The following is a 26,377-nucleotide window of genomic DNA, read 5'->3' as shown; positions in this document are numbered from 1 at the left end:
AGCATCAAGATCTCTGTTTCTAAGTATTATCCTTCACTAGTACAAAGCAGATCTTCTTGGGGAAATGGCTCTTTTTAGGCTAGGGCGATGAAAATACAAGATGAGTACTTGTCAAGGGGTGCTGAAGGAATGATGGGGACATGCCCAGAGGACATAGAAGCCAGCTTGAAGGGCCCCACTGGCCAAATTGGGGGCTAGCACAGCATGAGAATAAATAATGATAAAATTGATCATACCCATTGAATAAAATAAGAAACCATGAGTCTGTAATGATAGAAACAAACACATACATAAATAGAGCATAATATAAAGATCTTCCTTACTGGAACAAAACAGTAACTGACCCAAGTCCATGTGGTTGGATTTCAAACCATGGTCTGTGCAATTTCAGATCTTATATTTATTCTCCCCGAGTCACCGGGACTCTCTACAGCAACACAAAGATGCATTGGTGGGGAAGAGTGAGACGTCTTCGCTTAGTGGAACAGGATTCAAGTCATGGGCTTCCCCATGACTACACCAGCCAGTTGTTGATATTCTGCGTATACTTTTCCTGGGTCATTTTCAAAGGATCAGCTAGTGTGCAGAGATCTTCAGAAAAGGAACATGTTATTCAGTTGGTTCTTTTCTGCTTCTTCTTTTAGAAGCAATATAGGGATTCTGCGTTTTTAGGATTGTGATTATGGCAAGAAAAGAAAACCTCAAATAAAATGGAGGGAAGTGTTGGGCAAAACTAAAAAAGTTTCCAGAAAATGCTGAACACCAGGCCCCAAAAAGATCAAGAAGCAAATCTCCCAAAAGATGGTTCCATAATGTGGTGGCTCTGTCATCTTCCTTCTTGTGGTGTCTCTGAGCCTCTCTGCTCCATTCTATGTCACCTTATCAATTTTCTTTGTGACTCCACCCTTCCTAAGAGTGTTGTGCACATGAGCCAATAATTCACTTTCAGGACTTTTAACTGTGCCACCTGGAATTTCCCATTGTGTTTCTTGGTTGAAATCCCCAAGTGCAAGAGTCTTATTAACTTTATTCCTTTTTTTAAAGCCAGGCACTGGTTAGTCCATTGCTGTCCCACTGCTATGCAGGTGTTGCTCATGGTCCAATCAGCTGAAACTGGTTGGAGAGGGGGAGGGATTGAATTGGATCACATGTTAAATCACATACTCTGTAGGGATTGTGGTTAGGGTGTTCCCATCCTGGGAACAGATGGGCCCCAGGAGACTCAAAACACAGCAAGAGTTTTGTAACCACTATCCCATTGCACCGATCAACTGACAAGTCGAGGAGGAAGTGACTATAGCTTGGTGAGGAAGAGGAGGAAGACACTATAGCTTGGCTATAATGATTTTGAGAAAACGAAAGAACATTTGTTTGACTATTGGTGTGTACTTGATTAGTTCTCCTTTAAGAATTTATGCCCACCATTGAGAGTGACCAGAGGACCCAGACAGAAAGGAGCCCCACACCCATGGGTCAGCTTTGAAATTGCTCCAAAATCTAGTACCTACTTCCTGGTTCAGACCTGATTTCTCATCTATTTTCTGTGGCTAAAAATCCCTGCACTAACCCTGCTTGGTTTGTAATCAGATCTCAGATGCTCATCTTGGCCAATGACTCTCTTAGGTTGCTAATTTCTGTATCCATCCTTGAGTCCCACCGGATTGTACACAGTCTTGATATTTTTCCCCTATTTTTAACTGTTAATATTTAATAGCTAATATTTATTGAAGATGTGTTATATGTCAGACATTGTGCTAAGCTTCCTTTCTGCATTAACTTTTATGTTTACTCCCACTCATGTGGCATTAGCCCTACTTTACAGATGAAAAAATAAAGTTTAAGAAAGTTAAATAACTTGCCAAAGCTAGCACAACTATTAAAGGTCCAAGACAGAATTCAAACCTTTATGTCTGAATACATGAGCGTATAAATTTCTGCCTTGCAGAATGCTTGTCAGCAGCAAAGACCCGGCGCTTTCTGTGTATGGTGACTGTCCAGTTGTGATGTATGTCTAAGATTGGTCTCACCTGAGGGCTCCAGGAAATTCATCTCTTGAGTTGTTCAGACTAAAGCTTAGTTCTCAAATATTGTTCTCTCTCAGGACCTTCATTGTATTCAGTTGTCAGTCACATCACAGGATGTTTTGGTTTTTTTTCCCCATTTAGCTCCAGATTGGTTTCCAAGGAGAAGAAGGTTTAGTGGGTTTTTTCTTAACTCTAGACTCCTACATTTTTTACAAAGGATAATGGGCAAAATCATATGTCTAACATAACTTCTGAAGCAATTGGCCCTGTTAGAAGAGGGAAATAGAACTATATGACCCCTGGTCTTTTCTGGGAATCAATTTGCTTGAGAAAATTTGATAAGAATAAAAATATAATTGACTTGGCTCATGTCTCTGCATTCCTGTATTCACACCTCCTGTCCCCTTGGCCTAAGCAGCACTAGATAGTGAGAAAAAAATGGCATCTTCCATTTGCCAATGACAAAGCCTGCTCTATTAAAACGTTTGAACTAAAATTGTTACAAAAAAGTGTGTGCAGGACAGCCAAGTAACTCTCATCTTTCAGGCAGCACCTTGTGATCCTTCTCTGCTTCAGTTTCTCTAAGAATAAATGCAGTTATCAAAGTCTAGTCAAGATGCTAAGGAGGTGCTTCCCTCACAGTGAGTCAGGATGAGCACAGACCATTGTGATTGCACCACATGGAAACCTGGGTGAACAAGGGTGAATCTACCCAGGAAAACTCAGAAAGCCTGCTCAGCAGAGCCTGACTGAGCTCTGCCAAGAGACGACCTTCCCCCCTTTTTCAAACAATTGCTTATCATAAATGATAAAATTAAAGAATGCCTCCATAGTTTACCACTTTAATTTAATAAAATAACATGTGATTCCTGAACTGGCTAATGATGTCAAGGCCTTCCATTTGGGGCAAGCTAATTTCCCCACTCTTAAATGAGACAAAAGTCCTTCCCTAACTGCTTCATCCAAAATATGATACCACAATTAATCACAGCAGTCAGATGATGACATTTTAAGCATGAAACCACTAAGGAAAGATTCATATAGAAGCCTCTGCAAAAAGAAATATAGGCAGCTATCAAAGCTTGTGGCTCCTTGTTGGGTAACACATCCTTCCACCTTCATTAGACTGAATGTCTGGGTAAATATGAATTGGGAAGGGCAAAGTTTGTTTGCCTGCAGCTCATAGACCTGGAGAGCAGCAAAATGGTATTTGTTTAAGAAACTTGGAATAAGACCAAGGATTGTAAGGCTTTATCGATAAGGCTTTTATATGTCATCCCTGATGGGATTGAGTTTTCTTGTCGGCCAGTTCTCTTGACAATACAATACAATTTTGGGAATCATTTAAAAAAAAGGTATTTAGGTCACTGAGAAACCATTAGAAGTTCTTAAGTACCTCATGTACTCAATATCTTCCTTAGGTTTTTCTTTGGATCAAATCAAAAGAGGAACATTTCTTCTATAAATGTAATGTTACTCTTAAAAGTGATATTCAATTAGAATCTTAATTTAGTTCTTGACAGTAATAATACTGGTAACAGCAAATAATACTAAGGTTTGATGCATCTACATTCATTTTTTTGTTCTCCACATCAAACCTCAAAGTAGATGTGGTATTTTAATAGTGTGATCAATAGACCTACTGTAATAAGTTCTACAGATTGGGGTTGGAGGGTGGTGCATTCATGTTTTAAATACAGATCCTAATCAGAATCTGCTGAGGCACAATATTCATGTATTTGGATTGGGAATCCACATTTTTAACATACTTTATAGATAATTCTATGCATCACTTGTAATGATAAAGACTTGCTGATGATCTCTTCTCTGGGAAGAGCCCATTTAGCTCCTGACTTTTCTCTACCTCTTAACTGACTTCCGCCCAAGAGAGGTGGGATAATATGTTTGCTTGGTAAATTTGTAAGGAGTCAGCTGGGCATGCTGGGTTTAGCTCCATAATCTTTTCTCTAGAATGGGAACTGCCTTCAGAAAGGAGGGTCTTTAATTGGAATCCTCCTGCAATGTGGGGAAATGACTACTCCAGCCCCATTTGCTCTGGTTAGAGAAGCAATTGAACTTTGAAACAGACTCTTCTGTTTTGGTTTTTATTTTCTTTTTCTTTTTTTTTTTAATGTTTATTTTTGAGAGAGACCAAAGAGAGGGAGGGCAGAGAGAGAGAGGGATAGGGAGACAGAGACGGAGACACAGACACAGAATCCGACACAGGCTCTGATAGAGGCTCCAGTCTGTACTGTCAGCACAGAGCCCGGTGCAGGGCTTGAAATCACAAACCATGAGATCATGACCTGAGCCAGAGTTGGACGCTTAACCAACTGAGCCACCCAGGTTCCCCTTTCTTTTTCAGTGTTGAAGTACAAACTGACATGGTTTTAATTTTCCTGCAGGACGGGAAATTCTCTTTTCTATTAACTCTCCCCTTTCTACCATTCTCTATAAAATCTTACTGTCCCCTCAAAGTTATTTATTCTAGCAAATATAAATATATGTGTTAAGTGTGAGGAAACCTTACTTCCAAACAAATGTTAATTAATTCATTCCAGCTAAGGATGCAGTCATGTGTATTGACTCTCCAGGCACCCCACTGAAACTCTCCTAACGACCATTCCCTTCTTTGCCCCTTCCCTTTGGCCAGTCACTTATTATTTCTTTTATTCAACTTACCCATACCTGTTATTTGCAGCTTGATGGAAAGATATTTCATTCTGTCATAAATAAGTAATCATTTACATTTTTTATATTCTTAACTCAATTGTAAGCTTAAGAAAGGGAGAAAGTGTTATTTTTATTTCTTACAACTCCAGATTCCATCGCAATGCTAAACACATTATGTGTGCTAGGTAAATGTACACATTAAACTGAATTGCACTGAAATTATGTTTTCATTATGTAGTAGTAAAAAAAAATGGGGCAGTCTTGGAAAGTATAAGAAATAAATGAAAATAATCTGTAATAAATCTAAAAGTCACTAGTTTTAGTCTTTTTTAAAACATAGCTTACTAGTGTATGACTTACATACCATACAAAGTATGTGTAGAGTTCAGTGAATTTTAAATTTATATGATTTCATAGCAATCACCATAATTCAGTTTCAGGACACCTCTACCATTCAGTAATTTTCCCTTGTACTCGTTTAACTTAAATTGTAATAAATACATTTAAGATACACAGCTGGCTATTTATAATTCTATGTGGAATTAATTTTATATGGAATTTTGTACTTAAAAATTGCTAATATAAATATTTCCCCTATGGAATTAGGAACATAATGTGTGAATGTTTGAAGGGTGCCTGGGTGGCTCAGTCAGTTAAGCTTCCAACTCTTGATTTTGGCTCAAGTTATCATCTCATGGTTTGTAAGTTTGAACCCTGCTCTCTGCTCAGAACCTGCTTGGGATTCTCTGTCTCTCTCCTTCTCTGTGTTTTCCCAACTCAAAAATAAATAAATAAACATTTAAAAAATGTAAATATTTGAATTTTTGCTTTATAATCCACTAATAATGTGCCTCAAATTACCATATTGATTCTAATTTTATTCCAGTGTAAACTATAATGGATTAAACATATTTGTGTATAATTTCCTAAGGTAAAAAAAATGTATGTGTATATTGATTACCATAGGTAGAATCACTGGATTTTGACATATCATATATCATGTGATTGTTTTTCCAAAATTTACAACTTTCTTTCCCCCCAAAGAGCATACAAAAGTGATTCTTGCCACCTTTGAGAATAGTCTTTGTCATTATGTTAAATTATATAAACCTTTGCAAATTTAAAGGATGATTCCAGAGAATGTGGCTGTGTATTGGACTGGGGCTGATATGTACAGTTCTGAGCAGTTTGCATGTTCCTGCCTATGAGAATGTGCTTGGGACTGAATTCAGCCAGTGTTGAATTAGCCAAGTCTGTCATGAGGCTGCATCCGACCCAGACCCAAGACTCACCTTGTCTACATGATGCGAAAGCACGCCCCATCCACCAAACCAGGTGCTTCCCTGGTGAGGGCACTTTTGTCTAATTAGTTCAAAGGCTTCCTAAAGGCCAGCTGGAGTGTTGATGGGGAGGGGGTCTTCAGAATGGTTACCATCTGAGTCTTTGCTTGCTGTTCATATGCGACTTCCTAGAAGCAGTAAAGTGCGGCTGTGGAGACTAACACAAGAGGGCCAGGTGAACAGAACTTGGAAAAAGTTTGCCATGATTGACCTATCCAGCCTTATCTCTCATTGCAGTTCATTTGGGTTCTTCCCTCCTGTGCCCATTCCTACTGCTGCCTTCATGGTGAATTTCCTCATTGTGCTATCCTCTGTATTCCTCTATCTGTCCAAATACTACTGATCCTAGAGGACCTGGCACACCATCCTCATATCATGTGGAACCTTTTTTTGTCACCCCAATTCTTAACTATTCCTGGTGTATAATTATTCCAGCTAATTATCCTACCTCTCTTTCCCTTAAATACACACGATTTTTTTTGTCATTATATCATATGGTCGTTAAAAGTGCATGCTCTGAAGCTAGCTGATTTGCATCTGGCTCTGTTACTTAACCAACAGTTTTACTGTGTGTAAGATAGAAATAATAATAATAATAGGGGCCCCCGGGTGGCTCAGCTGGTTAAGTGTCCAACTTCAGCTCAGGTCATGATCTCACAGTTTGTGAGTTTGAGTCCTGTGTCGGGCTCTGTTCCGACAGCTCAGAGCCTGGAGCCTGCTTTGGATTCTGTGTTTCCCTCTCTCTGCCTCTCCCCTGCTTGTGCTGGCTCATGTGTGCGCGTGCTCTCTCTCTCTCAAAAATAAATAAACATTTAAAAAAAGTTAAAAAAAATAATGCATACCTCTTTGGGTTTTTGTGAAGATCACTGAGTTGATGACACTGTTTTTAGAAAAGTACCTGGTGAATGGTTTATTTTATTTTTTATGTGAATTACTTTGTTATGAAACGTGTTATAAATTGCTTGAGAGCAACAATTGTACCTTACATTCCTTTGTATTTTCAGAGGCAGAAACTAAACAACTATTGTTTCCATTTCGCAGACAAGGAACAGTCAGTTCAGAGAGATCATGACTCACGAGTGTTAGAGCTGACATTAGGATGGGGGTCTACTCCCAGAAATGTGTTCTTTCAACTTTTACTATTTTGTCTGAAATCAATATTGTTCCTCTCATAATGCAGTAATAATATTGATAGTCGTAACATAGATGTCTTCAAAATGTGTTATGTCTAGTGTTTTTTAATTTGTGCAAAGAAGCTCTGTCTTTATGCTTTTGCATAAACGAGAGGTCATATATTTCATAATATGACCTAGATATTCTTCTTCCTTCCCCTCCACCCCCCAGGCATCCTCTTCCATCTTCTGAAATACATTTCAGTGCTGTATTTTCTTAACTATAAATAAGATACAACAGGGAGTGTTCAATCAAAACAATTCTAATTGGCTACCAACATAAACATAACCTAATTTCACCCATATTGTTAGAGGAGTTAATTGGACCTGTAGAGCCATCAGCTAAATACATTGGTTTATGCAAACAGTGAATCTAATTTCCTCTAAAAACAGGAGCGGTTGAAGGAGATAGGAAGGAGAGATTTTGGGTGGAACTTCAAAAAATCAATTTGCTGTCAATTATCTGCTCTTACTAGATAGACTGGGGGAAAAAAACCTGTTATATGACTTAAGTGAAAAAAATGTATTTATGCACACATACATAATTCCTTTAAAATGGAAGGGCAAACCAAACAAGGAAATAATAAATTTTACACTGCAACTGAGCTCAGCCCAAACCAACAGGGATGGACTTAACCTTTTTCCTGACCTATTCTCCCCAAGTCGTTCACAAATAGTGCCTTTAAAAGCCTGGGTGGCTCAGTCGGTTGAGCATCTGACTCCTGATTTCGGCTCAGGTCATGATCCCAGGGTCATGGGATTGAGCCCTGTGTCAGGCTCCACACCGAGTGTGGAGACTGCTTAACATTCTCTTTCCTTCCCTCCCTCTGCCCTGCTCATGCTTGCTCTCTCTCTGTCCCCTTCTCTCTTAAATGAAGAAAAAAAGTTTACTATTAGACTTCCAGTGAAGATGACCGAATAGGAATATCCTAAACTTACCTTGCTCCATGGACACAACTAGATTTCACTCACATCACTGTGAATAACCCAGAAAACAGTCTGAAGACTGGCAGAACAGACTTTCCACAACTAAATGTAGAGAAGACATATCAAAGAGGGTAGAAAGGGTGGAAACATGTTTGGGACCTAAGTGGTCCTGCTGGTCCTGCTGCACTGTCCGTGGGAGGGAGGGGCCTGGCCAGTACGGAGAGGGGAGAGTCAGACCTTCACCCCAAGCCTCCCAAGCATGTGGAGCTTGCACGAGGAAAATGAATCCCCATAACGTTTGACTTTGAAAACCAGAGGAGCTTAATTTCGCCTGTTCTTAAAATCTGGGGCTTCACACGTGGCACTTTAAAAATCAGTGGGGAAGATGGAGGTTGATAGGAAACAATTCTCTCTCTTGAGGAGACTGCATGACAAACGGAACCATAAAGATACAGCACAGAAGCACCAGTTTCAAAAATGCCTGGGGCATGTGGCAGGGAGACTTACTTGCTAATATCAGAGTGTGCTGGAGGGGCAGGGATCTTCCGGAGACTTCTCTAGGAGCAAAGGAGCTGGCCGGTGCCGTTTACCTCCCCTGCTGCAGCCTATCTTCATAGATAAATATGTGAGCCAGCACAGTGCCAATCCTCTTCACTAACTTGCTTGCTAACAGCCTCTCCCACCCTCTTGATCTCCTGCAGACTTGGCCCATCCACAGCAGACCTGAGCCCCAGGTCCCTTCCTACAGCAGACCTGAGCAAACCTTAATGCTGCACACCCGGCCCTTGTACTCTTCTGTGGATCTCCCCCTTCAGCCAGGCCTGTTGAGGGTCCTATAGATTCCCTCCTGTACTGGGCCAGGGAAGATCTTGTCGGCAGTGTGCACCCTGAACCCACACTCTCCTGTGGACTTGGCCTTTCCACAAGAGTTTTCTAAAGTAGTTCTAGGTCCCCTCCTGCAGCAGACCTGTGCTGCAGACCTTGCTAACTCTGCCCCCAAGTTCTCCAGTGAGCCTGCCACCAGGACACCCTTGGAGAGAGTGTCACAAGACTGCCTGTGTGCAAGCAGCCCCGAAGGTGGCCAGGACTCCTCAAAGTGACTCTTATCTTAAGGAGAGAGGAAGATAACAACATACACCAGTCTGACCACAGCCCCTGGTCTGACTACAGGCCGTGCCCGCCCATGAAGGCTTCTCAGGGGACAACAGAGGGAAAGCCCCATACGGTTCGCTGCTACTGCATCTCTGCTTAACACAAGCTCAAAGCAGTACCAGCCTTGTCCAGCAACACCCCGGGGACCAAACTACTGAACCTCTTCTTCATAAGGCCACAACTTTTAAGAGCAGAGGATGTACCTGACTTTCCTAACATGTAGAAGCAGAGAGAAAAGGAGGCAGAAATATGTCCTAAGTGAAAAAAATAGGACAAGACTACAGCAAGAGAGCTAAATTAAATGGATATAAGTAATATGTCTGATAGAGAAATTAAAGTAATGGTCATAAAGATACTGGACTGGAGAAAAGAGTGGAAAATAAAAAGAAAGCTGGGGTACCAATACTTATATTGGATAAAGTAGACTTAAAACAAATGCTGTAACAAGAGACCAAGAAGGATACTATATAATCATAAAGGGAGCAATTCACAAGAAGATAGAACAATTGTAAGTATTTATGCGCCCAAATGTGGGATCTGTAACTGTAAAGCAGCTAATAATAAACAAAAGAGATAATCAATGCAATACAATAAGAGTAGGGGACTTTAACATGCCACTTGCATCAATGATAGATCATTGAAATAGAAAATCAACAAATGTGGCTTTGAATGACGCATTGGACTAGATGGATCTAACAGATATATTCAAAACAGTCCATCCTAAAACAGCAGAATACACATTCTTTTCAAGTGTACACAAAACATTCTCCAGAATAGATCACATATTAGGCCATGAAACAAGTCTCAACAAATTTGGAAATATCAAAATCATAATATGAATCTTTTCCCAGTGCAATACTATAAAACTAGAAATCAACTATAAGAAAAAATCTGGAAAGAACACAAAGATGTGGGTTAAACAATATGCTACTAAATAATGAATAGGTCAATGGAGAAATCAAAAGAAGAAATAAAACCACAAGGAGACAAATGAAAATGAAAACACAACAGTCCAAAATGAGATGTAGCAAAAGGTGTTATAAGGACGTTTATACTAATATGGGCCTACCTCAAGAAGTAAGAAAAATATCAAATAAACAACCTAAACTTACACCTAAAGGAGCTAGAGAAAGAAGAACAAACAAAACACCAACCAGTAGAAGGAAGGAAATAATAAAGATTAGAGCAGAATTAAAGACACAGAAACTAAAAAAGCAATAGAATAGATTAATGAAACCAGGAGGTAGTTAAAAAGATCACCAAAATTGATAAATCTTCAGGCAGTCTCATAAAAACAAAAAAGAGAGAAGGCTCAAAATGAGAAGTGAAAGGGAGAAAAATCACAGAAATAAAAAGGATTATAATAAGGAAATATTATGAAAAATATGCCAACACTTTGGACAACCTAGAAGAAATGGATAAATTTCTAGAAACATATAACCTCCCAAATCGGAATCAGGAAAAAGAGAAAATTTGAACAGACTGATTACCAGCAATGAAATTGAATCAGCAATAAAAAAAAAAAAAGAAAAAAAAATTCTAACAAACCAAATTCCAGGACCAGATGGTTTCACAGATAAAATTCTACCAAACATTAAGAGAAGAGTAAATATCCATTTTTCTCAAACTATTCCAAAGAACAGAAGAGGAAGAAAGCTTCCTAATTCATTCTGTGAGGCCAGGATAAGCCTGATACTAACACTGGATAAAAATACGGCAAAAAGCTAGAACACAGGCCGATATCTCAGATAAACATAGATGCAAACATTTTTAACAATGTATTAGTAAACTGAATCCAACGATGCATTAAGAAAATCATTCACCACAATCAAGTGGGATTTATTCCTGGGATGCAAGTATGATTCAATATTTGCAAATCAGTCAACGTGATGCATCACATCAACAAGAGAAAGGATAAAAACCATATGATCATTTCAATAGATATAGGAAAAGCACTCGAAAAAGTTCAGCATCAGTTCATGATAAAAACCCTCAACAAAGTAGGTTTAGAGGGAATATACCTCAACATAATAAAGGTCATATATGACAATCCCACAGCTAACATCATATTCAGTGGTAAAAACCTGAGGGCTTTTCCCTTAAGACCAGGATCAAGACCAGGCTGTCCACTTTTACCACTTTTATTCAATATAGTACTGGAAGTCATAGCCACAGCAATCAGAAAACAAAAATAAAAAGAATCCAAATTGTTAAGGAAGGAGTAAAACTTTCATTATTTGCAGATGACATTCTTATCATATATAGAAAATACTAAGGATTCCACCAAACACCTACTAGAAATAATAAATAAATTCAGTAAAGTCACAGAATAAAAAAATCAATGTAAAGAAATATGTTCCATTTCTAAACAGTAATAATGAAGCAGCAAAAGGAGACATTAAGAAAACAGTCCCATTTACAATTATAACAAGAATAATAAAATACCCAGGGGTAAACTTAACCAAGAAGCTCAAAGGCCTGGACTCTGAAAATATAAGTGATGAAAGAAATCAAAGATGATACAAACAAATGCAAGGGTATTTCATGCTCATAGATTGGAAGAAAAAATATTGTTAAAATGCCCATGCTACTCAAAGCAATCTACAGATTTAATACAATTTCTGTAAAGTACCAACAGCATTTTTCACAGAACTAGAACAAATAATCTTAAAATTTTTATGGAACCACAAAAGACCCTGAATAGCCAAACCAATGTTGAAAAAGGAGAACAAACCTGGAAGTATCACAATTCTAGATTTTAAGATGTACCATAAAGCTGTAGCAATCAAAACAGTATGGTAGTGACCCAAAAGTAGACACACAGATGAATAGGACAGAAAAGAGAGCCCAGAAATAAACCCACAATTACCCACAATTAGTAAGTCAATCTTCAACAAAGGAAGCAAGAACGTATAATGGGAAAAAGACAATGGAATATTATTCAGCCGTAAAAAAAGAATGAAATCTTACCATTTGCAATGCTATGGATAAATCTAGAGAGTATAATCCTAAGTGAAGTAAATTAGTTAGAAACAAATACCATATGATTTCACTTAATGTGGAGTTCAGAAATAGGACAAGCAAAGAAAAAAGAGACAAATCAAGAAACAGACGCTTAGCTATCGAGAACAAACTATGGCTACCAGAGGGAGGTGGGTGGGGAGATGGGTAAAATAGGTAAAAGGGATTAAGAGTGCCCTTCATACGATATGCACTGTGCAAAGCATAGAACTGTTGAATCACAATATTCTACACCCTAATCTAATATACATTGTATGTTAACTATACTGGAATTAAGTAAAATAAAAGAGTTTAGGGAATTCAGGGCTGAAAAGTGTTTTTCTTTCTTTTTTTCCCTTGTCTCCTTTGTTATGTTTGCTGTATGGGCATACATGTCTTTTAAGAAAAACAAAACAAAAGTGAAATTATATTTAGCCTTGTTTGACTTAGAATTTGTTCAGATTACTTACCTCATCTACCTTTGGCAAGTCAGGAAAACTTATTTTCATTTTATTAACCTGTGAAAGGGGTAAAACATTATATAAAAGTTACATGATAATGTTCAGCTAAATTTCAAAGTACTGCACAAATTTGAGGTACTCCCGAGAATTATATTCAAGACACAATAATTTAGGCAAATATGAAAGGAATAATTTGCTCTTTCTTTCTTTCTTTCTTTCTTTTTTTTTAAGAAGTCTGTTTCAGCCAGTCTGGGAGCATTGTTTACAACCTAACAATAAATATGCTAATATAAAATTTTCATAATGAGATGAGTTCACTAAACAAGATGCTCTCTGTGGAATATTTTTTCTTTGCCATTTAATCAGATTCTAGTTTTTGTTCCTTTTAAATATGCCACATAATTTTCACTTTTCAGAGAGTCAAAATGATGGCCATTCAGTAAATGCAAATTCATGATCTGTGTTTATTGCTTTCTATACCTTAGTTGACAAGTCTCAGCTTTGGAAATCTGGGTTGAATTACAAGCTTCCATTGCTTTGTGGAAAGAATGTTCCTTTCTGTAAATCTTTTGAACTTCTTTTTTTCTTTGAGATTTCTGAAAACAGGAAAAAACAAAACAAAGGCAGGGGTAAGTGTGTCCTCATTCCTGGCTCATTATCAGCACAACTCTTTTCTGGGGCACCAGGTTCTGTCACATATTTTACAATTGCTTGAGGTCTTTACTTTGCATAGTCTTTGGTGGCTTGTGATTTTCTTTCTTGACATATTATTCAGTGCATGTCTTAGGCAAGATTCAGTAACCCTGTCACTCATCTGATCTGCTTACTGTGGTGCTGTTGGTATGCTCTGTGCAAATAATGCTAAATTCCATTTTCCCAAGGTCTCAATCCAAACATGATTATACTAAGGCTACACCTAACATTGTGCATCAAGTTGCATGAGATAGAATAAAAGTCATCTTTGATTATTAGCTTTGTGAAACATTAATGTTATAAAGGTATTTAAGGGGCTTAAAATCCAGAAGAGAAGATGATTATATGCATGTAATAATTAACTAATAAGAGGAGGATCTGGGGTTGCCTGGGTAGCTCAGCAGGTTAAGTGTCCGACTCTCGATTTCAGCTCAGGTCATGATCCCACAGTTGTGAGATCAAGCCCTGAGTGGGGCTCTGTGATGAGCACATAGGGCCTGCTTGGGTCTCTCTTCCTCCCTCTCTCTGTACCTCCCCCACTTGCACACTCTCTCTTTCTTTCTCTTTCTTACTCTCTTTCTCAAAATAAATAAATAAACATTAAAAAAAAAACCAGGATGGGATCAAGGGATAAGACACATGAATCAAGATATCAGTAGAGGCTGGAAATAGATCACTGAGGTATATGATCCTTGTGGAAGGCTTCTGGGAGTAAGCCTTATGGAGTGAGTAGAGATTAAGCAAGTTTAATTGTAAAAAGAGAGTTTAATTGGGTTTGAGATATAGGCCTACAGGGACAAAATTGTAGATCTTTTTCTTTGAGTGTTTATAGGATGATATTTTTTTCAGGGGACTTTGATTTTTCAAGAGATATTCAATTCAATGTGAGTGATATGAGACCTTCCCTTATATATAATTTTAACAGGCACTTATTGCTGTCAGTTTACCTTTTTGGGAGAAAAGATATTCCTTTTTTTCTGAAAGGTTCTTGCTATATACCTACAGCTGTTCATTTCATATTTATGCCTTCTAAGTATTTATTTTTTTCTATAAGATCCTGCTATTTTGGGGCACCTGAGTGGCTCAGTTGGTTAAGTGGCTACCTTAGGCTCAGGTCATGATCTTGCTGTTTGTGCGTTCAAGCCCTACATCAGGCTGTCTGCTGTCCACTCAGTCCCTCTGTCAGATCTTCTTTGCCCCCACTTCTTCATGTTCTCTCTCTCTCTCTCTCTCTCAAAAATAAATTAAAAATTAGAAAACAAAAAGGATCCTACCATTTTGGTCATGTTTGATTGGTTAGAGAGTAGGCACCATGGCTATCTGGCCCCAGCTGGACCAAAAGCCTTTTGCCCAGGAATTTGGTTTTGGAAATAGAAAGAACACTAAGCCAGTCTTCTTCTGATACTGAAAGTGTAAGATATAAACCTGGGGAGTTCTTGGCAGTCATGACTGGTCATGTCGAGCAAGGTGCTCTGCAGTGAGAGAGAAGAATCAGGCTGACACTTAGAAATAAGCTTAAGAAAGACAGTAAGGAGCATCTTGCTGAATCTGATTTCCTGAAATCCAACCCTTACTCTGCCCTCAGTTTTCATGAGATATCCCAGCATTCTTCAGTAGTTCCCTTTCTGTTTAAGGAATTTAAAGTGTTTTCTTTTTTGTCTTTCAATCAAAAAGCCCTTCTTTTACTTCAACAAATTTAAAATTTGCTTGGAAATTAGATCCTGAGCCTCCTGGTGCCATTTTGCAAATTAGGAGAAGGCTCTAACTCCAGGCTAACTTAACCCCCTGGGTTCAGAAACTGTGGAGGAGAGTAGAGCTAGCTTTCAGGCCCTATTGCTCCCTCAGCTATGACTTCATATCTGTGGGACCCTTTCAGAGACCCAGGTATAAAGTGTAGCTATTGAGATAACTTACTTTTTTTTTTTTTTTTGAGATAACCTACTTTTAAATCAAGATTTTGATCCTCTCAAAGGATCACATCTATTCATGCTGGTCTTAAATACAAAGGTCAATGGACGGTGGTGAACTTTGTTTATAAGGACAAAATAATATGAGGCAAGAAAGGCAAGTGGTTGGACTACCTTCTACTTGTGATTTGAGCAGGAAGAAAAGTTGATGAATCAAACATAAATAATTTTTATAGTTACACTAAATATGGACATCAAATATTGTTCCTGGTGCTATTGCAAATTGGTATCTACACCTTATAGAGTAGAAGAAAAATAATCCCTAATGCAAACAGAATGTACAAAGGAAGTTATGCCTGGACTTATCCGATCACGAACCGAGCCGTTGTACATGGGCTGCTCTTCAAACGGGTGATGCTGTCCCCTCCTCAAGGTCAGCTAGAGTCTTTGCAGACACCACAGGTCGCCAGAAAATCCTACCAAAGCAAGGATGTATTTTTCTTTGGGACTCAAGAAGAGGTCACATATGTCACAACGGAGAGAATTTGTAGTACAGCTAATTTTCCCTATAAACTTTTCCATGAAGAAAAATACAATTTAGGTTCTTGATGCAAGAAAGGAAGAGCTCATTTTATCTGGGGGAGCAAGCAACCCGGTAGGCAAGCGTCCTAGAAAGCTAAGGTGGGGCCAGTGGGCTTATGTCGAGCACTGAAATTCTCTCGCTTCAGATTTTTCTAAAGTTTGAATTTACAAATGTAAAGGTAAGGAAAAGAATCTCAAAGAGATGTAGGTGGCTTGTAATTGATGAAATCAGTGGGTCACCTCTCCTCCCCTCAGTGTGTATACAGCGTCTCTGCCTCCCCACCACCATTCTTGATCAAGGTATCTCCCCTGCCGATCAAGCATTCTAAGTCGTCATTATCTCTTATTGTGGGTGTTACACAAGATCTTGGACGCTTCCTCTTGTTCCTTTTGCTTCCCTGAATTTTATAAGCTGGAGTTATTTTTCTAAGTCATTTAATGTAAGAGGCAATATATATTGCATGGTGGGTAAAAGTTTGGATCTGCAATGCAGATCTTAAAAGCAAGCCGTAAAACTGTCAAAATCATTCTCAAATAACTTAGCTGATGCTAGAACAAAGTCCAACATATTTTAAAGAAATAAAAAAATTACAGCACTCAATAAAGTAAAATTCAGTCTCTGATATCCAAGAAGACATTAGCACTTTAGCAAAGAAATGGGAAAATATGATTCAAAATCAAGATATCTAAGTCAATAAAAATATACCCAGAAGTTACAGATATAGAATTAGCAGACAAGGAACTCAAAGTATTTATTATAAAATAGCAAATGGGGGTGGGTGTGTGGGTGTGTGTGGCAATCCCTGGGTGGCCCAGTTGGTTAGCATCTGGCTCTTGATTTCAGGTCAGATCATGTTCTCATGAACCATGAGATCAGTCCCACTTTGTGCCTGTGCTGATGACAGGAGCCCGTTTGGGATCCTCTCTCTCCTCTTTCTCTGCTTCTGCCACCACTGTGTGCATCATGCCGAATAAATAAATAAAGCACATAGTTTCAAGGATGTAAAGGAAAACATAATTAACAGACACATTGGAAATTATAAAAAAGACCAATAGTGGTACTGTAAGAACACGAGTCTGAACCAAACAGACGCCATGACAGGCTTTAAGTTTCCCCTCTGAACTAGAAGGCCTAAGTTTCAGTTTCCCCAAAACTACCAGGCCGTTACACATTGCCTAGAGCAGGAGAGACCACCTTGCGGTATCCAATCAGGAAAGGCCAGCTACCTCTCCCCACATTTCTTTTTTATTTTCTTTTTTATTTTTTTAATGCTTTTTTAAATTTATTTTTGAGAGACAGAGAGAGAGAGTGCGAGCAGGGGAGGGGCAGAGAGAGAGGGAGATACAGAATCCGAAACAGGCTCCAGGCTCTGAGCTAGCTGTCAGCCCAGAGCCCGACCTGGGGCTCGAACCCACGAACCATGAGATCTGACCTGAGCTGAAACCGGACGCTTAACTGACTGAGCCACCCAGGCGCCCCTCTCCCCACATTTCTTAAGGTGAGGCCTGCAGACAGGAACTTTAGATAGGACCCTGTTACCTAATGTTAAAGTTAACCCATTAGTCGCTGAACAAGACCCTGGGCTCACTCTGTAATTGGTTAATTCCAAAACTACTCTAAATATTGTGATTGGGTCCCGCCAAAAGTAATGAACGCTCCAAACAATGTGTATGGCTAAAGTTGCTGCCAATACTGTTGTACCATTATGATTGGATCACTGTATCTATGTTACAATTTCTTGTAACTCCCCCTTCCCAAACCCCATATAAACCCTACTCAGCCCTTGTTCGGGGCTCTCAGCAAGGATCCCCTGCGCTGGTGAAGTCTGTGAGCCCGAGCTTATAAGCCCGCAATAAAGCCCTTTGCCTTTGCATGCCTGCCTTGGTCTCTCTGGTGGTCTCTGGCCGTTGAGGATACTGCATTTTGGGCATTACAGTACTGCTAACTATTCTACATATAAGTTAACTTGATCATCATTTTCAAACCATACTCATTTGAGGAATTTGGATGTGGTGAAAGAGAGAGAAAGAGAGGAGGGTGGGGGGAAAAAGGAAAGACCTGGACAACTATTCAAACAGTGAGAGAAATGCCTCCTGTATGCTAGAGTGGCCAAATGTCCAATAAGCAAGAGACAGGAAATGGCAGGGCCTGTGGATTGTATTTGAATTTAGACTCTGATTTATTTGCCCCCATATCAAGCTACTTAACCTCTAAGTCCTAGTTTACTCATATATCAAAAAGAAATAGTATTAGAGAACATCTCATGTATTTGTTATAAGAATCAAATAATAGATGTAAACTATGTAGCAAGTGCCTAGCATCTATTAAGTATTTGTTAAGGCTAACTACTATTTTCTCACTGTTGATACCCTGTCACCATTCTGCAGGCCTTTCTTCCAGGAATCTTTGCTTTTTCTTACATCACCATTGATATTTATTTCCATTATTCACTTTGGCTACCAAGACCTGAGAGTTGGCAGGCTGTGTAATGAATAATTTTCTTTCATTTAGCTTAGATTGCTGACAGTGTATTTCATTAACTTTTGCTCCAGTGCCTACAGACTGGGATTTCAGGTAAGTTGTTTGTGGTCCATGCGGGATTTATATTTTAGCTGGACATATTTCTTTTTAACCTGGAAACTTGCAGTAAAAATACAGCAGTTGCTAAGAGAAACTGAAGTCTTAAAAGTAGCCTGGAAGACTTTTATTTTGCAAGAGTCTCCTCTCTCTTTCAAAGCAGTTTAACTCAACTAGGGAGATTTACTTTTCTCTTGTCCCTAAAAAGAAATACATCTCCTGAAAGAGTGGAGGTGACAGTAAATATATAATAGATGGTGAATGTACTCACTACACTTCAAAAGACAGCCAGTCACCACTATGACAGGACACTTTGCTTTTGAAAATAAAGAGAGGCTCCTGCTGTATTTGGGTGTGTACGTTGCCTGAAGTGCAAAAATGCTACTTAACAAAGATACAGAATAGATTCAAGCTTCTCCACCAAATTCACTTTTAAAAAATGTATTCTAGTTGCTAAACAGTTTGAATTACTTTTAGAAAAGTTTGATTCAATAGTACATTATCCTATTTAATGTTAGTGTGGTGCTTGCAAAAATGTAGCTCAAGATGAAACTGTCTGTAAGAGGAAACAGCATTCAGTAAATTAATGAATTGAGGAAGATAAAAATTATTAATGAATTGGACTCTGCTTTAACTTATAAATAAAAGGTAATTAATTTATCTTTGTTTTTGTTTAATTATAGAAACATAAGCTATGTAGACTGCTATAAAATGATAAAATGTTTGAAATGGGGGAAATCAGCATTTTAGATTTAATGCTGTTCATTAAAGATTTAATGCAGAACATGTCACTGATATCGGATGGTAGGCATTGACAGATTATACTATGACTAATACTTCAGGTCATAGTTTACTCCAGACTTGAGAGAGTCATGGGATTTCTTCTAAATCCTGTGACATGTTTTTGATGCATTTGTCACTAGTCTTTGTGTTTGAGGATGATACTGTTGCGGGTGTGTGAGTATGAAGGTGGGTTCTTTCCACATTGATGCCATATGATGAAAGTTTTCTGTGGTCAGAGGGTTTTTTTTAGGGACTATGGTTATAACTGACATTGTGCTTGGATTCTTGATTGGCACATACGACTGTTTACACTCAATACTTCAAGCATCTTATTTATATATAATTATGACCAACTTACTGCTGTGCACTGCCACACCTACCTTCCCTCATGCCTCCATGCCAGTAATTTGCTGTCTATATGCAGCTGTTTGTATTTGAATAAAATATGACAAGAAAAACATGGTCCATCCCATGGTGACTTACTTTACCCAACAAACATTTTCCTTTCATTGCCTGGAAGAAAGCAAATATCAGATTGCAGCCCACCTTTAAAGAGCATGTGTTACATGGAAGACAATACTTTATGGAATGAAGCTGAGTATTAAGAATACATTTCATGGTCTCATGGACTATATCTTCACGCCCTTTATCCCTTTTGGGTTAGCTCGTTGGTGGCACAGCATTCCCCACATCACCACGGCCACACCACAAGTCTATAAGACACATATGGATCTAACAGGAAGGGCTTGTCTAATTTGGAGAAATCTTCTACCTTAAAGTTGAAATTTTATCACCCACATACCGAAGTGCTGTGGATGCTGTATAGGCTTTTGGGGAATCTTTAGAAGGTAGTTGACGTGCCCAGAGATGGCCAAGGACTGAGAATCTGGCTCTCTTTTTCCTCTGTTCCCACAAAGTTTGTGTTATGAGTGTTGTTCCATTTTTCCCTTTGGAAGGCTGGTCTCCCATGACTATATATTTGGTTCCCAATAAGATCTTTTTGTACTGGCATATCTCCTGGTCTCCCTGCCAGGAAGACAGAAAAGGTTCAATGCAGGCAGGAGACCAGGTTAAGACACCTGATTGAGGCAACTGAATTTTCATATTGGATGTGATGCTGATCATGGACACGCATCAGATGGGACACAGGTCCTCTGTGTCGTTTTCTTGACATCTGTAGTGCCCTTTTTTCTTGATCTGTTTGGGCTGCTTAACAAAATACCATAGACTTATGGCTTGAAAAATGGGAATTTATTTCTCATAGTTCTGGAGGCTGGGAACTCCAAGATCAAAGTGCCAACAAGATAAGTTTCCTTCTGGGGCCTGTTCTCTTCGCTTGTAGGTGGCTGCCATGTCACCGTGTGCTCCCTATGACTTTGTTTTGTGCACATGTGAGGAGAGGGAAAGTAAGCTCTTGTTTCTCTCCTTATAAGGACACCAATCCTAGCATGAACCCTACCTTTATGACCATATCTAATTAATTCCCAAAAACTTCATCTCTAAATATGATCACAATCTAGATCAGGGCTTTGACATACGAATTTTGGGAGGACATTACTATTCAGTTTATAACACCACGGTTTGCTCAGGAGGCCTTTATGAGCAAGGACTTAAAGGCTAGGCTGTGCTCTGGGACTAGGTGTCTTTAGGTATGGTGGAGATAGGAGGAGCAGGAGGGGGATTTGGATTTTTAAAAAAGTGACTCACGCGGGGCACCTGGTGGCTCAGTTGGTTAAGTGTCTGACTTCGGCTCAGGTCATGATCTCATGGTTCGTGGGTTTGAGCCTCGCGTCAGGTTCTGTCCTGACAGGTCAGAGCCTGGAGCCTGTTTCAGATTCTGTGTGTGTCTCTCTCTCTGCCCCTACCCTACTCGTGCTCTGTCTCTTTCTCTCTCAAAAATAAATAAACTAAATTGAAAAATAAAAAAAAAGAAGTGACTTCTGTAGCATGATCATCCCAGATTTATTACACCGTCCTGAAAAATGGCATTAATTTGAAATACAGAATTCAAGAGAAAATCAGATTTCAATTAAAGAAGAAAAAGAACTGATTCTGCCTCCAAAGAACAGAGTACTGTGACCACTTAACTACTGATGGTTGGGAGAGAGGCTAGGGAAAAGATGAATTGCTTCATTTGTCACTCATGTACCTGGACTTTCCCTCCTCTCTGTCTCCAAACTTCTCCTAAATTGTCTTTCCAGGACCCTCCCTCATTTCCCCTCCTCATATTTCTTTTTTATTTGAATTACATGCAGGTGCTTTCTAGGAAGCAAAGGCTGACTTGGGTTTTACAAGGAGACTCTACTTAGAAACTCTACTCGGGACTGCTGCTGCATGTCCAGGTGGAGGTGTGGCAGGTTCCTCTGCCACGTGATGTCCCACTGAACTTCCTCAAAACTGCTTCTTCCATATTGGTCATCTCTTTCTCCTTGGTCATCTCTGGGAGAGACTTTCTTTCCATTTTCACTCTCTTTTTCAACTCCTCCAGCTATTGTTTATGAAACCATATCAATTTTAAATTCTCATAACCTCTCTCCTCTTGTCAGACAACTGTGTTTTCTATCCACTGTTGAATCCACCCCACCTTTATTTTTCTTGTCAGGATTAATGTAGTAACTTGCTAGCTGGTCTCTCTTTCTCTAGCTTTGCCAATTTCAAGTCCACCTTGCACAATTTTAGTGTGGTTTCCTACATGCTTCTCCACCAAAAAAACCAATCCTTTAGTAGGTCTTTGACTATCACAGGATAACATTCAGACTCCCCAGGCTGGAGTACATGGGTGTGTTTTCCGGCTTTGTATCATGTCACTTTTTTCATCTTTGCTTTCGCCATAGTGTACCACTCATATTTTCCAAAAATATCATGTTTCACCAAACTCTGTGCCTTTGCATGTGTTATTCCCTTTGCCTGGAATGCTTCTTTCTCATTTCCTTATCCAGCAAACTCATATAGAGACTTCAAGATCGGGGTCAAACACCACCTCTTTTTGGGACTGTTTCTCCCTGACTATACTGTCTTCCTTTTTCCCTCACTCTGTCTATTGAAGATGAGTTAACTATATCTCCTTTATGCATTACTTTTTACATACATACATATTATAGTATTCTGTAATCTGAATTTTTTTTTTAATATTTCTGCAGGACTCTGAGATCATCATTCTCTCCCTCTTATTTTTTTGGGGGGACTGAACTAGTGTTCAGTGCTTGGTACATAGTTGGTGCTAAAATATGTGTATCGAGTGAATGAATAAGTGAATTAATGAGTAAAATGAAGAAAACTACTTTTGACTGAATGACCAATTTATCAAAGATTTCTTGTTTTTATTTCTTATATTTACATGTTTATTGAGCAGCTAATTTCTCCAGGAATTGGATGACTTTTATCACTTAAAAGTTTAGAAAAAAATGGGATCGCTTTCCCCTCTGAGGCACAATGGACACTACAAACCAAGTACATCCTTACAGATAAAAAAATTAGTCTAACACTGGTTTCAGTGTTTTCCCCTTGGAAATCACAGCATCATGTATCACTGTCCTATCAGAAAAGTGTGCCCTGTTTCTACATTTGAAAGAATGGAAGTATAACTGTACAGCTAAGAATCAACAATCTCTGAAATTCACTCTCTTCTACTAGTACATCCCCCCCCCCCATTGTGAAGGCACTTTTATTATTGTTTTTATTTGTATAATTAGTTTATGCTTTTTGGAATAATCTGAATTATGCCCATAGGTATACAGAAGATCCTAAAGACTCACTAAAGACGTCCATCCTAAAATGATTCCAGTAGGCGTTTGTTGACATTTTTGGTCCTCTTTGAATACACATCCATGCATACGTTTTGTTTGACGGAGATGAGATTATTTCAGGCATGATATATTTGGGATTTGGGAATATCTGAAAAAAATTCATTCTATGGTTATTTTACTTTCTTGCTTCTCTTCTGCATTTCCTTTCATCTGCATCAACCCTTCTTTCTATTCCAGAAAACCCATGATAATCACCTTGTGGACAAGGCCCTGCTAGAGGACAGGCAGGCATGAATGGATGCATGAATGAATGAATGAATGAAGTCATTTTTCATGAAAAAATATTCTGGAAATTTCTCCTAGTTTTCTGATATATACCCAATTCCTTTAAAAAATTTATCTCTATGGAATTTGTTGGTTTTTGTTTATTTGTTTAGACTTTATGATTTCAATTGGCCATTTGGACCGATTCTGCTTTGATTATCATTGGATAAGTGACCATTACATTCCATAAACTATTGCTTCAATTTCTTTAAAACATTTTTTATGTTTATTTATTATTGAGACAGAGAGAAACAGAGCATGAGTAGAGGAGGGGCAAAGAGAGAGGGAGACACAGACTCTGAAGCAGGCTCCAGGTCCTGAGCTGTCAGCACAGAGCCCGATGTAGGGCTCGAACCCATGAACCGTGAGATCATGACCTGAGCCAAAGTCGGACGCTTAACTAAGCGCCCCTATTGCTTCAATTTCTATTAGATAAATTTCAAAGAGAGGTATTGATGTGTGAAAGAGTATCTGGATCTTTACATATAAAATATAGAGTGAAGTTGATCTGTGGAAGATTACTTTTCACATTTCTACTTATAATGAAAGAGAGCAATTCTGGAGAGCCTCATTTCAACATTCTCTCAATTGTAGCTGCTTTCACTGTCTTTAACTTTTTGCTAGTCTTGTAGATCAAAAATGGTACCTTATACATTTTAAAATTTTGCATTTCTCTGATTATTAGGGGTGCTAGCCATATGTTCACATGTATTTTGCAAGTGGATCCTGTAAATTACCTGTTTATAGCTTTTGCCTTATCCTCTTCTAAAAAACTTGTAATTTTGAAATAATTATAGACTTATAGTCTGTATAACTTAACTGGTGATATTAAGCCTTGATTATTTGATTAAGATGGTGTTTGCCAGATTTTTTTATTGAAAAATTACTGTTTTTCCCTTTGAAACTAATAAATATTTCAGAGAGAGGTAGTTTGAGGATATGCAAATATTCATTCTTCTGGAACTTTTGGTCACTAATTTTAGCATTCATCTGTGGATCTCACCTACAGTAATTATTACTGTTATTCTAATAGCGATTTTCTATTTCCCTTATGAATTCTACAGTTATTAATTAAAATTCTTCTGTAAGGAGGAGATATTACTTCTTTCCTATTTATTTACTTATTCCATGATTTAGTTACATCAGTATATCCGTATGGAAATTTATTTTTTCTTTGGATTATAATCCCATGCTAACATTATTTTCTTGCACAAATTATTACAGATTTGACTGGAGGGAGCTCTGTCCATGTACCTATGCTGGAAGAAGTTCTTTAGAAGATTCTTAAAGAGTAGATCTACTGGCAATAAATTCTCACAGTGTTAGCTTGTCTGAGAACGTCTTTATCTTTCCTCACATTTGGAAAGGCGTTTTTCATACTCACTTCTCACACTGTACTCTTTCCTTTTCCCCTGGCAACTACTAATCTGTTCTCCATTTCCACAACTTGTTATTTTAAGAATGTTCTATAAATGGAATCAGACAGTAAGTAATCCTTTGGGATTGCTTTATTTGCTTGCTAAAATTCTCTGGAAATTGACTGAGGTTGTTGTGTATGCCAAGAGTTTTTTCTTCCCTTTGGGGAGCAGTATTTCATGGTAATGATATAACTTAGAATGTTTAACCAGTCACCTACTAAAAGACTTCTGAGTCGTTTGATAATTTTGGCTTTTATATGTAAAGGTTCTATGAACATTTGTGTATAGGCTTTTTTTTTTTTTGAATATAAATTATTCGTTTCTCTTGATAAACAACTAGGAATTGTAGTTGCTGTGTTATGTGAAGAAATTGCCACACTGTTTTCCACAGTGGCTGTACCATTTTACATTTCCATCAGCAATGTATGAGTAATCCAGTTTTTCTGCATCTTCACCAGCATTAGGTGCTGTTACTATTTTTTTTTTAATCTGAGCCATTCTGATGGATGTAATATATCATTGTGGTTTGAGTCTTTATTTTCCTCATGGTTCACAATGTTAAGCTTCTTTCCACGTGCTTATTTTCCATCTGTATATCTTATTCAGTAAAATGTCTTATGTCTTTTGCTTGCTTTCTAATTGGATTATTTTATTACTGTAGAGTTTTGAGAGATTTTAATATATGCTAGATACTAGTTTCTTGTTGGAAGTTGGGTTTGCAAATGTTTTCTCCCTGCCTGTAGATTATCTTTTCATCCTTTTAACAGGATCTTTCACCTTGCAGAAGTATTTAGTTGTGGTGACTTCCAGTTTGTCAATTTTTCCTTTTGTGGGTTGTGTTTTTGGTGTCAGACCTATAGTATTTTTTCTTTGAAGTCGCATATACCTTTGAATTCTTTGGATATATCTTAGAATTCCATTTTAATTTAGCTATTGCTAAATATTTATCATTTTAAATGTTATTCATTCCTTATGATTGTCACTCTAGTATCAATTTTCTTTAGTTTGAAAAAATTCTTTAAAATTTTTTTAATGTTTATTTATTTTTGAGAGACAGAGCATGAGCAGGAGAGGGGCAGAGAAAGAGGAAGACACAGAATCTGAAGCAGGCTCCAGGCTCTGAATCTGTAAATTTATATATTTCATCAAATGTGGATAGTTTGCAGCCATTATTTTTTAAAATATTCTTTCTATTTCTACTTCTCCATCAGCAGTTTCAGCAAAAGGTATGATAAGAACTTTTGATATTACCTAACATTTTTCTGAGTCTCTGTTGATTTTTTTTAAACATTTTTTTCTTCATATTGGATATTTTCTCTTCATGTATTTTCAAGTTCACTGACTATTCCTACAGTTCTTCAAGGTAACTTTTTTCAAATATTGTACTTTTCACTTCCAATACTACATTTATTTCTTTTTATATTTTGTTTCCATGTTGAGACTTCCTTGTCTTTCACTCATTATGAGAATATTTTGTTTTACCCACTGACTGTGGTTATAAGAGTTATTCTAAAAGTGCTTGAGACTTATTTCAACTACTGGGGTACCTTGAATTGGATTTTTAACTATCTTTTTCCTTGAAAGTGGTTGACCTTTT

At 38.1% G+C, this 26,377-nt stretch overlaps 1 long non-coding RNA gene across 1 annotated transcript; it reads right to left on the bottom strand.

Moving 5' to 3' along the window:
- Window positions 1–383: 383 nt before the first annotated feature.
- LOC115273657 lies at window positions 384–2,096 on the bottom strand. The gene is made up of 2 exons (XR_003900886.1): window positions 2,028–2,096; window positions 384–591 (listed from the first exon to the last, which is right to left on the bottom strand). It is a non-coding gene; the product is annotated as an uncharacterized LOC115273657 (long non-coding RNA).
- Window positions 2,097–26,377: the final 24,281 nt, after the last annotated feature.

Source organism: Suricata suricatta, chromosome 2 (assembly GCF_006229205.1).
Source record: "Suricata suricatta isolate VVHF042 chromosome 2, meerkat_22Aug2017_6uvM2_HiC, whole genome shotgun sequence".
Lineage (NCBI taxonomy): Eukaryota > Metazoa > Chordata > Mammalia > Carnivora > Herpestidae > Suricata > Suricata suricatta.
Note: the sequence above shows the minus strand (reverse complement) of the source record. Positions and strands in the feature narration are given on the sequence as shown.